General features: G+C 47.3%; 5 pseudogenes; all 5 read right to left on the bottom strand.

Moving 5' to 3' along the window:
- Positions 1–7,859: 7,859 nt before the first annotated feature.
- LOC143957322 (5S ribosomal RNA) lies at positions 7,860–7,978 on the bottom strand (annotated as a pseudogene).
- A 543-nt stretch (positions 7,979–8,521) lies between these two features.
- On the bottom strand, positions 8,522–8,640 carry LOC143957549 (5S ribosomal RNA; annotated as a pseudogene).
- Positions 8,641–9,053: 413 nt separating this feature from the next.
- Positions 9,054–9,172, bottom strand: LOC143957358 (5S ribosomal RNA; annotated as a pseudogene).
- A 99-nt stretch (positions 9,173–9,271) lies between these two features.
- On the bottom strand, positions 9,272–9,390 carry LOC143957251 (5S ribosomal RNA; annotated as a pseudogene).
- Positions 9,391–12,364: 2,974 nt separating this feature from the next.
- LOC143957262 (5S ribosomal RNA) lies at positions 12,365–12,483 on the bottom strand (annotated as a pseudogene).
- Positions 12,484–14,129: the final 1,646 nt, after the last annotated feature.

The following is a 14,129-nucleotide window of genomic DNA, read 5'->3' as shown; positions in this document are numbered from 1 at the left end:
TTACATACTCACCTTTATTACGTATACTGCTAATTTTAGGATACTACAAACCATCTTATTGCTTCTTTACACGCTGCACATATTAAGAGTAATGCAATGCTACCGATGTAAACAGTTTCATTGCTCTTCTCACATTTAGCTGGTATCACTCTGCTATGGGAAACTGAATTTGTACTACAACGATCACTCATCTAATATCAGTCCACTCAGTGCTACCGGGATAACTTTTACATTTAGGGTAATGAAATGATTTCTCAGTCATTTTGAAGCTACTGCAACTAACGTTTCCGATCTCTTTTCAACTGCAATACTTAATCTCTGAATTTGTACTACAACGGTCAAGGAATATTTAGCCGCTTAGCTCACACTTTGTTGTACGTAGCCGTGTTAACTGTAAGTAACCAATGGGGATAGACATTTCATCTCAAATTCACATTCACATTTCTAATGCAGTTTGTCTTTTTGCCATGTCATCCTCTGCCAGTTATTATCCTTTCTCATCCTTATGCTATATTTGGGGTATATTCACTACAGGATTAAAGACACGTAATGAACCTGATTGATAAAAACCTACAGACGTCGTTGCTGTTATTATTATGTTGTATTTCCACTTAAATCCGACCTGTATATACTGTCTCAATATTAATCTGAGTTATTTTGCTATATTTATTATTAGAATAAACAGATTACTATCTCTAAATCCTGGTAAACCAACTCACACAAAACCCTCTTATTTCTACATTACACGCAGCACATATTAACATGTAAAGGAAATGTGTAGATCACTCATCTAATATCAGTCTTCTCAGTGCTACCGGACCAACTTTTAAATTTAGAGTAATGCAACGATTTCTCAGTTTTATGAAGCTACTGCAACTAACGCTTTGGATCTCTTTCCTGATAAATTACGCTCTGCAATATTAAGCCATGTAAATTGTCCTATTGGTCTGCTAACAATGCTATGTATAATAATACAAATCTTTTAAAAGCAATATCGTCTCACTGCAATACTTACACTCTGCATAATATATATGAATAATGCGAATAATGCTAATAATAAAGTCGTCTAAAACTCGGCTATGAGTAGAGAATAAAACTATCTTACATCAAAATAAACCATGTACTGCCAAACCAATAACGGCCAATTACTTAACGTCTATCAGTCAATGACTTAACAAAATAAACTTAGCACTCTTTTGCTCTATTTTCTATATTTATAGTTCTCCACATTAACTGTCACATTGATATCACCACTGACAACACACCACTTTTTAACAGCACCAAAATATGAAAAAAGCACTTTACATGTTTCAGAAGTAGTTGCATTAGCACATAATAAAGTCCTGTCTTTCTCTCATTATCTAGCTAGCTTTTCTCTCATTAATCTCTCTGTGTACACCAGCCACTCTACATCGACTAGCCTCTCTGTCTTCTGTATACACGTGCATGTAATCTATATACACTAGCCTGCCTTCTTTTTACAATAGTCTCGGTGTCCCAGCCTCTCTGCATACACAAGCCTCACTGAATTCCCCAGACTGTCTTCTGTATACACAAGTCTATCTTTAAAAAAAAATAGCCGGTCTTCTGCATACTCTAGCCTCTCTGTGTAACACAGTCTCTCTCTGGATTCCCTAGCCTCCATCTCTGCATACCCAGGACCTTCCTCTGTATAATCTAGCCTATCTATATACACTAGCCGGTCTTTTGTACAAATTAGCCTCTCTCTCTCTGTATAAATTAACCGGTCCCCTGTATACACTAGTCCATCTGTATACACTAGCAAGTATGCGTACTCTAGCCTCTCTCTCTGTATACCTTAGCCTCCATCTCTGCATACCCAGGACGTTCTTCTGTATAATCTAGCCTATCTGTATAAACTAGCCTGTCTTTTGTACACATTAGCCTCTCTGTATAAACTAGCAGGTCCTCTGTATACACTAGTCCGTCTGTAAACACTAGCAAGTCTGTGTAACCAAGCCCCTCTCTCTGCATACCCTAGCCTCCATCTCTTGCATAACCAGGACGTTCTTCTGTATAATCTAGCCTATCTGTATACACTAGCCTGTCTTTTGTACACATTAGTCTCTCTGTATAAACTAGCCGGTCCTCTGTATACACTAGTCCGTCTGTATACACTAGCAAGTCTGTGTAACCAAGCCTCTCTCTCTGCATACCCTAGCCTCCATCTCTTGCATAACCAGGACATTCTTCTGTATAATCTAGCCTATCTGTATACACTAGCCTGTCTTTTGTACACATTAGCCTCTCTGTATAAACTAGCCGGTCTACTGTATACACTAGTCCATCTGTATACACTAGCAAGTCTGCATACTCCTGCCCCTCTGTGTAACCCAGCCTCTCTCTCTCTCTGTATACCCTAGCCTCCATCTCTGCATACCCAGGACGTTCTTCTGTATAATCTAGCCTATCTGTATAAACTAGCCTGTCTTTTGTACACATTAGCCTCTCTGTATAAACTAGCTGGTCTTCTGTATACACTAGTCCGTCTGTATACACTAGCAAGTCTGCATACTCTATCCTACTGGAAGGGCTTGACATTCCCGCATATGTGTCCCCTCCCCCTGGTTGCGCCCCTCGTCCCCCCCCCCCTCTGGCCCCCACCTACTCTTTGCCGACATTGCCTTCTGCAGCTTTTGGGGACCCTGGATGACTTATTTATTGAGCCTATTAGTACGAGACACTGCTTCCCTCCAGTGTGACTCTGGACCCCCCTGGAGGATTTACCCCTTACTGTTTGGGCGGTCCCAGCCTCCCTCTGGATGCTCTACACAGCCCCCGATGGCGATGCAGGAGAGACAATTGGCGGGCCCCAGGACTGCTGCTCGGGTGAAGTCTCCCGTTGGATGGAGGGATGGTGGCCCCAGCCCCTTGCCTGCCGGATTTTCCATGCACCGACCAGAGCTGCTCCTCTTTCATCTTGATGTGGGGACCATGGAGGGGAGGAGTTGAAATTTATGGGGTCCGGGTGGTTGCTGGTGGGAGTGCGCTAAAGGACTTGACATTTCCGCATGTTTGTCCCCTCTCCCCGGGGCGTGGACGGGGGAGAGGGGGTAAGGAGAGGACAATCTGCCAAAGGGAGAAATGCATTTGTTCGGGGACTGCATGCACTTTTGGGGTATGGGACGGGGGGGGGGGGGGGTGGATCCCATTCTGTGATGCCTTTTTTGTTGTGACGGGCTCCCTAGTGCATGCCTACGTTTAGGGCGAGCCGAGGAGACCCCTCAGTGCTGACAGTTATATGCTCTACCTCTGTTTTGATTATACTATTGTTTTTTGGTTCTATGATGTTACTGATTGTCTTTTATTTGCATACCGGTATCAGACGTGACATTTACCACTGCCGGGACTGGGGGGACTAGGATTCGGGGGATCCCTCTCCGACCTGTCTACCCACCAACCCAAGTAGGACAGCGCTTTAAACCCAGTGTAAATCTGGTAAGCGCTATAGCATAATTGTGCTGTTTTAGTATACCTTTCCTGTACTGTTGAGTGCGGACAACCCTTAATTTCCCTCTCCCCCTGGGGTTGAGGTGCCTGGCCTCTTTTTCCCTTTATCTTTCCTTCCATTTGCCCTTCCTTTCTCCCCCATAGTTTCTGCCATGCATTACCTACCCAAAACCTACCTTGGTTCAACTTTCTTTGCTTTTCTCCGATGTCCCCCTCCCCCTTCCCGAGGAGCGATGGCAGACTCAGTCAAGGTCACCTCTCTAAACGTTAAGGGACTGAACTCCCCTGAAAAACGGTGGATCCTCCTGTGAGAACTGAAGACTTCCTGTACTGATGTGGCCTTTATACAAGAAACACATTTTAAAAATACTAGCCTCCCCTTTCTATGGTCGAGATCCTTCCCTAAGGTCTACCACTCTACTAACCCCTCCTCTAAGACCAAGGGAGTCTCCATTCTGATCTCTAGCAGGCTCCCCTGGGTTCTCCAGGATTCTCTGGTGAACCCTGGGGGCCGATATCTTTTTCTTAGGGGCCACATTAGAGAGCGCCTTTTTACATTTGCCACTGTGTACGCCCCCAATGATCACAAAGACACGTTCCTCAGAACTACCCTGCACAGATTATGTGACTCTCGGGAGGGCCAGTTGATATTAGGTGGGGACTTTAATGTCCCCTTTCGCCATCGGTTGACACTTCTGCCTCTTGCTCCTCACTCCTCATTTCCTCGAGAAAGCGGATTACTAAGTGTTCACTGAATGACCAATTAGTTGATGTCTGGCGTCTGCAACACTCTGGGGAAAGGGACTACTCTTTTTGCTCTTCCCCTCACAAATCATACTTGAGGATAGACTTCTTCTTGATTCCACATGACCAACTGCACTTGGTGAGCTCTTCCTCCATCGGCCATATTACTTGGTCCGACCACGCTTCTGGGGCGCGTATTGGACTGGAATCAAAACAAACTTTCTAAGCTCAGCTTGGTCTAAGCTTGGTCCGACCACGCTCCTGTAGCCCTTACCTACACCCTCTCTAGGAACCCCTCACCTGGGTCTCTATTCTGGCACCTTAGTGAGAGAATCCTCCAGATACCGGAAGTTTTGGCAGATGTGACCAGGGAATTGGACCTTTATTTCCAAGAAAATTAAACGCAGGACTGCGACCCGGGGATAATTTGGGAGGCTCACAAGTCAGTACTCCGCAGGGTACTTATCAGGCACGGGGCGCGCATCAAACGAACACGGAAGGAACAGCTTGCTAATCTGTTTCGTGAACTTGCCTCTGTGGAAGCGAAACATAAACATGCCCCCTCACGGACCTTAGAGATTGAATTGGGGACACTCCGTACCCAAATTGATGACCTACTCCATTATGAAGCGAGAGCGGCACTCCAGTTTTGTTGTAAACTGACGTAGGAGTCAGGGGACAAATGCGGAAAAATCTTAGCCAGATCGGTAAAGGAGTTGAAATCTGGCTCTTACATACCACAGTTGATAGATGAGAATGGCCAGAGGGCCTCTACCCCAACCCAAATAGCCGAAGTCTTTGAAAAATGTTACTCTGATCTACAACCTGCCCGATTCAGGGTGTGGACAGGACAATATAGACAGATATGTAACCGATTCTGGTCTACCAACCCTCTCATCGGAATCACGGGAGTACTTGGAGGACCCGATCCCACTGGAAGAAGTCCAGACGGCCGTGGGACCTCCGAAGGTGGGTAAGGCTCCGGGCCCTGACGGATATACCGCACAATACTATAAGACCTTCCTCCTTATTCTCGGCCCGCGCTTGGTGAATTTATTTAATACTCTGAGCTCGAATGGGGATTTTCCTGAGGATACCCTTAGAGCCCACATCTCGTTGATACCTAAGGAGGGCAAAGACCCGGGCCTATGTGGGAGCCACAGACCCATTTCCCTCCTAAATTCGGTCCTAAAACTATTCTCTAAAATCCTCGCCACGTGATTGGCACATCACTTGCAGTCCCTTATACATGTTGACCAGTTAGGTTTTATTCCCACCAGGGAAGATAGGGACAACACCATTAAGGTGCTTATCCTGATCCATAAAGCAAAGTCATCTGGGACCCCTTGTCTTTTCATGAGTACTGATGCCGAGAAGGCTTTTGATCGGGTCAAATGGACATTCATGTTCTCGGTCCTTCGCCATATAGGTCTGAGTGAACGGATGCTGGCATGGATAAGTAAGATATACTCACGCGCTTCAGCTCAAGTCAAAGCGAATGGGGTTCTCTCATCTCCCCTTGACATCGGGAATGGGACCAGTCAGGGTTGCCCCCTGTCGCCCCTATTATTCGCACTGTCATTGGAACCCTTTCTCTCCACAATTCGACAAAACTCAGACATAACGGGACTCCAAATGGGTACTATTGAGTGCAAGATATCTGCCTACACGGATGACATGCTGTTCTCGCTGATGAATCCCAGAGTTTCCTTGCCAAATCTCCTTCGGGATTTCCAGATATACGGGATACTTCTTGAAATCAAAGGCCATGGGGGTTGCAGTCCCCCCGCAAACGTTAATAGACTTGAAGTCCAATTTTCGATTTAAATGGACCCATAGAGCCCTTAAGTACTTAGGTACTTACATTCCACGGGACATCGCGCGTACGTTTATATTGAACTTCCCCCCACCCCTTTGTCGCTAAGATCCGCAGTTTGCTTCACGGGTGGCATTCTGGCCTCCATTCATGGTTCAGGAGATGCAATCTCATTAAAATGAACATACTCCCTAAATTTACTTATCTTTTCCAAGCTCTCCCGATGCAGATTCCAGTCCCGTTTTTTTAAGCAAGCTCAATCCTTGCTCACTCAATTTAACTGGGCCCACAAAAATCCCAGACTTAAACGGTCACAGCTGACATTGTCTAAACAACAGGGAGGGTTGGTTCTCCCTGACTTGCGACGCTACTACCTGGCCTCCCATCTGGGGCGTGTATTGGACTGGAATCGAAACAAACTTTCTAAGCTCACTCCCGAATTCCGCTAAGAAGCGCCATGTGGTGCTATAAGGATTTACCCACAGAATTTATGTCACATCCCACTATAGGGGCTTAGTTGAAAGTCAGTCACCTGATCGCTACCCAAAACACACTCACGTCTTTGACTTCCCCCCTATTCCCTATACGTGGCCATCCAACCTTTGAACCGGGGACCCACTTAGAAATTCCAACATAGACAATGCGTCTAAATTCGTCATTGATGGAAAATGGCCTTCTTTCTCAACCCTAACAGATCCGACAGGGCTTTTCCAACTGCCTTTTTGGAGAGCGGCGCAATGACATCCTTTTCTCCATTCCATCCCCGATCCTCAAACGTTCGCCCGCCCTCAGACGGAGTTTGAGACTCTATGCAGGAGCGAAGGCCCTTTGGCCCACATTCTCTCTCAAACAGATTACCAACACTTAACCTGTCTGTCCAACTGGGAAAAGGACCTTAATTGCTCGTTTTCCCCAGCACAGAGACAACGCATTATCACTTTGGCTCTCAAAACGTCGCTGTGCACGAAGATACAGGAGACGAATTTTAAACTTCTCACCAGGTGGTATTTGACACCATCAAAGCTGCAGAAATGTTTCCCCTCTTCCTCGAACATATGCTGGAGGTGTGGAGAAGAAGAGGGCAGGTTGCTCCACATTTTTTGGTCCTGCCCCAGCTTGGTGGACTTCTGGACAGAGATCCGATGCATAACACAAAAATTCACAGACTTCTCCATCCAGGAAGAGGCTGCATTCTTTCTCTTGCACCATTCATAGATTCCCATTAAGAAGTACAAAAAAATCAATTTTACGGCATGTGATAAATGCGGCGAAATCCTGCATCCTCTCTATTGGAAAAAATGTTCCCCCCCTTTCATTACTCACTGGCTTAGGAAAATAGAGGACATTAAAAAAAATGGAGGACTCGATCCTCACATCACAAGGTAAACAAGAATTTTTTAAACAAACCTGGGACATCTGGAATACCTTTATATTCTCGCTGGAAGGATGTCGCCTGCTATCGCCTTAGTGCTCTGAGCTTTCCTTGACTGGCCCCTTGGACAGTGGCTGCCATCGTGTCTCGTCCCCTCTTCTCCTTTCCTGTTCTTTCACCCCTTCTCTTTTCTGCCTTCCTCCCCTATCTCTCACTTCCTCCACCCCCTCTCTCTTTTGGAAAAGGTGGGAAATTGGGAATGAAGGCCCCACACCCCCCTCTGGATGGATTATGCCGGAGGGACCTGGGGTTTGTGTGACCCTGGATCTTGGTACAGTACTTTATCTGTGCCTCGAATCATTGTGATTGATGGAAGACAGACTCACAGTTGAGAATATACCTGTATCAATTATTGTTCAGCTGCTTTTTCAAGTCAACGCCAACAACATGAGAAGAAGTCTACAGCACCTAGTATTCCCAGGTGGTCTCCCATCCTGGTATTAACAAGGTCCGACCCTGTTTAGCCTCTGAGATCAGACGAGATCTGGTGCTTTCAGGGTTATGTGGCCATAGGCGAGCTCTTCAGGCACTCTCAACCCTCTTGACAAACACCAAGATGGTCACCTTGGTAAACAAAAAAACAAAAAAACAAGTCAACGCCAACAACATAAAAAGAAGCCTTCGGCACCTAGTATTCCCAGGTGGTCTCCAATCCAGGTACTAGCAAGGCCCGACCCTGTATAGCCTCTGAGATCAGAGGAGATCGGGCGCTTTCAGGCTTATGTGCCCATAGGCAATCTCTTTGGGCACTCTCAACCCTCTTGACAAATGCCAAAATAGTCACCTCTGGAAACAAGCGAAAAAAAAACAGGTCAATGTCAACAACATAAAAAGAAGACTACGGCACCTGGTATTCCAAAGGCATCTCCCATCCAGGGACTAACTAGGCCCAACCCTTCTTAGCCTCAGAGATGAGAAGAGATAGGGCTCTTTCAGGGTGATGCTGCTGTAAGCGAACTCTTTGGGCACTCTCAACCCTCTTGACAAATGCCAAGATGGTCACCTTGGGAAACAAGCGAAAAAAAAAAAAATGAATCAACGCCAACAACATAAAAAGAAGCCTACAATAACTGGTATTCCCAGGTGGTCTCACATCCAGGTACTAACCAGTCCTGACTCTTCTTAGCCTCCAAGATCAGACGAGATTGGGTGCTTTCAGAGTGATGAGATCAGAGGAGATCGGGCGCTTTCAGGCTTATGTGCCCATAGGCAATCTCTTTGGGCACTCTCAACCCTCTTGACAAATGCCAAGATAGTCACCTTGGGAAACAAGCGAAAAAAAACAGGTCAATGTCAACAACATAAAAAGAAGACTACGGCACCGGGTATTCCAAAGCCATCTCCCATCCAGGGACTAACTAGGCCCAACCCTTCTTAGCCTCAGAGATCAGAAGAGATAGGGTGCTTTCAGGGTGATGCGGCTGTAAGCGATCTCTTTAGGCACTCTCAACCCTCTTGACAAATGCCAAGATGGTCACCTTGGGAAACAAGCTAAAAAAAAACAGGTCAAAGCCAACAACATAAAAAGAAGCCTACGGCATCAGGTATTCCCAGGCGATCTCCCAATCAAGACACTAACCAGGCCAGATCCTTCTATGGCACCTGGTCTTCCCAGACAGTCTCCCATCCAGGTACTAACCAGGCCCGACTCTTCTTAGCCTCTGAAATCAGATGAGATCAGGTGCTTTCAGGGTGATGTGGCCGTAAGCGTTCTCTTCAAGACACGCCCAACCCTCTTGACAAACACCAAGATGGTCGCCTTGAGAAACAAGCGAAAAAAACAGGTCATGGCCAACAACATAAAAAGAAGCCTATGGCACCTGGTATTCCCAGGCGGTCTCCCATCCAGGTACTAACCAGGCCCGACACTGTTTAGCCTCCGAGATCAGACGAGATTGGGCGCTTTCAGGGTGATGGGGCCGTAGGTGATCTCTTCCGACACTCTCAACCCTCTTGACAAGCGCCAAGATGGTCACCTTGGGAAACAAGCGGAAAAAAACCCCAGAATCAATGCCAACAACATAAAAAGAAGCCTACAATAACTGGTATTCCCAGGTGGTCTCCCATCCAGGTACTAACCAGGCCTGACTCTTCTTAGCCTCCAAGATCAGACGAGACAGAGTGATGTGGCCATAGGCAATCTCTTCAGGCACTCTCAACCCTCTTGACAAACACCAAGATGGTCACTTTGGGAAACAAGCGAAAAAAAAACAGGTCAACGCCAACAACATAAAAAGAAGTCTACAACACCTGGTATTCCCAGGCGGTCTCCCATCCAGGTACTAACAAGGCCCGACTCTTCTTAGCCTCAACATCAAACAAGATCGGGCGCTTTCAGGGTGATGTGCCCATAGGCAATCTCTTCAGGCACTTTCAACCACCTTGACAAACGCCAAGATGGTCACCTTGGGAAACAAGCAAAAAAATTAAAAATAAGTCGGAAGCTAGAGACAATACGGCCCGAGTCCTCAATTGAATCCATACCGCGCATGTACAGGGAAGGCCCTTGCTTATGTTGTCAACGGACGCGGAGAAGGCCATTGAAAGGGTGGCCTGGCACTTTATGCAGGCCACCCTGGAACATATAGGTCTTGGCCCCAACATGATGAGCTGGGTAATGTTTCTTTACTCCACGCTGTCGGCAGCGGTACGGGTGAACGAGTGGTGCTCGGACTCTTTCCCCATCACTAATGGGACGAGGCAGGGGTGCCCTCTGTCTCCCCTAATTTTTATTCTGAAACTGGAACCACTTATGTGTCACATTTGGAATGACCCGAATATTACTGGCATATCCAAACCCTCGGCACACCACAAAATTGTGGCGTACGCTGGCGATCTAATTTTTTTCGTCTCCAATCCACACATTTCGCTTCCCAATATACTCGCGCCTTTCCGGCGATACGGCAGCCTATCAAACTATAAAATCAATTGCGCCAAGTCAGCTGTATTGAATATATCGGTCCCGGATGGTGAGGCCAAGAGGCTACGCTCCGCTTTTCCATTCTACTGAGCTGAAAAATCTATACGTTACCTGGGCGTTGACATCGCAGCGGATTTGGCGCAATTGTACCCGCTTCATTTTGTCCCTCTCCTGAATAGACTGAAATCTGATTTGGGAAACTGGCATGCTTTAACACTGACCTGGTTCGGGCGCTGTAAAGCATTCAAAATGACGGCCCTCCCGCAGATCTTATACTTGTTCCAGACATTACCGATCCGGTTACCCCCACTTTTTTTCAGACAACCGCAGGTGCTGCTCCGGGACTTTATTTGGGCGCGCAAACCGCCCAGAGCCCGTTTGCAATTGCTTGCCAGACCAAAGGACAAGGGGGGTATGGGTCTCCCAGATCTCAGACAATACTACAGAGCGACTCTGCTAGCGAGAGTCGTTGATTGGCATTGTAATGTCCCACACAAGCAGCGGGTGGAGATGGAGATTGAGGATGGATCCATTCCCCTATTGACCTCCCCGTGGCTCCTGTCCTCCCTACCAAAAGACCTCAGAGATCACCCCGTAGTGGGAGCTACGTTGGCTGTTGTGCAGAGGTTGTTCCGCTGCACACACATTGCTCCCCTGCCGTCACCAATGACTCCGGTTATAGGTAATCCAGACTTCCCACCGGGATTTGCCAACAAGAAACTGCGACAGTTGACAGTGGTGGGCAAACAGCGTCTGGGAGAGGTGTGGCCCTCGGGAGGGGTCCCGACCACGCAAACTGTCGCCGAGCTTTCTGACCCTCCGCTTGACTTGTTTAGTGCTTATCAACTTCATCACTTTCTTCTGGCCATACAAAGGGCCCCCTACACTCCTAGAGACCTGACACCCTATGAATCCATCTGTCACAAAAAGGAACCTGTGTGACACACCCTCTCCCTCCTGTACAACCTATTAAGTAGTCAGGAGGAGGAGTCGACCCCACCATTTATCCACAAATGGAAGAGGGACTTTGGCATCACATTTACCCCACAACAGATAGGGAAGATCCTGACATTAGTACATAAAGCTTCCATCGCAAACCAATATCAAGTCCCATACCTTCTGAATAAAATGAATAGATCGATCCCGGATGTTTGTTGGAGGTGCAATTCAGATACGGGGACCATGGGACACATTTTCTGGGCATGCCCGGCCTTGAGGAACTTTTGGGTGGAGGTGACCGGGACGATAAAAACTCTCAGAAATGTAGATATCGCAGACAACCCAGCAGCGTGCCTTCTACACTTGACCGAACAGCCTGTTCGAAAATACAAAAAACCCTCACGATGCAACTCCTGAATGCTGCCCGGGCCTGCATTCCCGCACTGTGGAGGCAGCCTCAGCCCCCATCCAAGGTGCTGTGGTATTCCAAAGTCAATCATATTCTCCGGACGGAAGAATTGACCGCCACCCTTCACAACACTGAAGAGGCATTTAGTGTTACATGGAGGCCCTGGAGGTATTTTACTGGTACTCGAGAATACATTCGGGAGGTGAGCAGTGTCTCTGTCCCAGAAAACGACTGAACATCTAACGTTTACCTACGTAGGCCAGACAATTTCTTTGTGCACTCTCAACCCTCTTGACAAATGCCAAGATGGTCACCTTGGGAAACAAGGGAAAAAAAACAGGTCAAAGCCAACAACATAAAAAGAATCCTACGGCATCCGGTATTCCCAGGCGATCTCCCAATCAAGACACTAACCAGGCCGGATCACCTGGTCTTCCCAGGCAGTCTCCCATCCAGGTACTAACCAGGCCTGACGCTGCTAAGCCTCTGAAATCAGATGAGATCGGGTGCTTTCAGGGTGATGTGGCCGTAAGCGTTCTCTTCAAGACACGCCCAACCCTCTTGACAAACGCCAAGATGGTCGCCTTGAGAAACAAGCGAAAAAAACAGTTCAAAGCCAACAACATAAAAAGAAGCCTATGGCACCTGGTATTCCCAGGCGGTCTCCCATCCAGGTACTAACCAGGCCCGACACTGTTTAGCCTCTGAGATCAGATGAGATTGGGCGCTTTCAGGGTGATGGGGCCATAGGTGATCTCTTTGGGCACTCTCAACCCTCTTGTTAAATGCCAAGATGGTCACCTTGGGAAACAAGCGAAAATAAACAGGTAAACGCCAACAACATAAAAAGAAGCCTACGGTACCTGGTATTCACAGATGGTCTCCCATACAGGTATTAACCAGGCCGTACACTGCTAGGCCTCCGAGATCAGATGAGATTGTGCGCTTTCAGGGTGATGTGGCCATAGGTGTTCTATTTAGACACTCTTAACCCTCTTGACAAATACCAAGATGGTTATCTTGGGAAACAAGTGAAAAAAAACAGGTCAACGCCAACAACATAGACCCTGGCGGACTCCCATCTGACCCAGACCCTGCTTAGCCTCTGAGATCGGGCGCTTTCAGGGTGATGTGACCTCAGGCGAACGCTTTGGGACATACTCAAAACTCTTGACTGATGCTAAAATGGTCACCTTGGGAAACAAGCGAAAGAAAAAAAGGTCAAAGCCAACAATACAAAAAGATTCCTACGGCACCTTTAATTAGGTACTATCCAGGCTGGACCCTGCTTAGCCTCTGAGATCAGATGAGATCGGGCGCTTTCAGGGGGATGTGGCCGTAGGAGATTTCTTTGGGCTCTCTCAGCCCTCTTGACAAATGCCAAGATGATCACCTTGGGAAACAAGCGCAAAAAAAAAAAAAAACATGTCAACGCCAACAACATAAAAAGAATCCTACGGCACCTGGTATTCCCAGTTGGTCTCCCATCCAGTTACTAATCAGGCCCGACAATGCTTAGCCTCCGAGATCAGACAAGATCAGGCACTTTCAAGGTGATGGGGCTCTTCGGGCACTCTCAACCATCTTGACAAACGCCAACATGGTCATCTTGGGAAACAAGCGAAAAAAAACAAGTCATTGCCAACATTGGAGGCTAAGCAGGGTTGGGCAATCAGTTTCCTTGCCTGAAATAGGCATCTCAGAACTGCCATCTGGCTGCTTCCCGGGTTTCCAACTCCTTCAACTAATCCCAGGAGACAATACTTCGCCTCCATCCTGGTGGAGGTTCCAAACACCCGATCAATGGTTCCTGTCACCTCTGTCCAGTAGCGGATCAACTTCGGGCATCTCCAAAACATGTGCATCATGTCTCCCCCCATGTTCCCGCACCGGGGGCAACTTGCGTCTGGCCGTTCGGCCAAACTGAAAAAGTTTACGAGGAGCATAATAGGTTCTATATAATAAGAACAAATGTGACATCCTCTGTGAGGAGAGCCACAATTCACCACAGGCAGGATTCCTGTGGCCAATTATAGCTCAGGGGGGTTTAGTACACACCCCACACTAGATAAGGCCGCCAGCGCGGCGGCCTTGTATAGTGTGTTGCGGTGGTCAGGGAAAGAGGACGATAGGCAGGGACAGTGTCTTTACTGCTTGGGAACCTAGCACTGTTACAGTGGGTGTTATGTGCCTCCTGCACAGTACAAACCTGAAGCTACCCTTTATTACTGGTGTTCAATTTCTGCAATACATGCATCTGCAGTGCAGAAGTTAGAGTGGGTGTTGTGTGCCTTCTGCACAGTATACACCTTATTGCTGGTGTTCTGTTTCTGTAATACAGGAACCTAGCACTGTTACAGTGCTAGGGTGTACAGAGAAGCTGGTATATATAGAAGAC

This window comes from Lithobates pipiens, unplaced genomic scaffold (genome assembly GCF_037356315.1).
Source record: "Lithobates pipiens isolate NorthernLeopardFrog02 unplaced genomic scaffold, aLitPip1_a1.2 Scaffold_52, whole genome shotgun sequence".
Classification (NCBI taxonomy): domain Eukaryota; kingdom Metazoa; phylum Chordata; class Amphibia; order Anura; family Ranidae; genus Lithobates; species Lithobates pipiens.
This window is presented reverse-complemented; position numbering and strand designations above follow the sequence as displayed.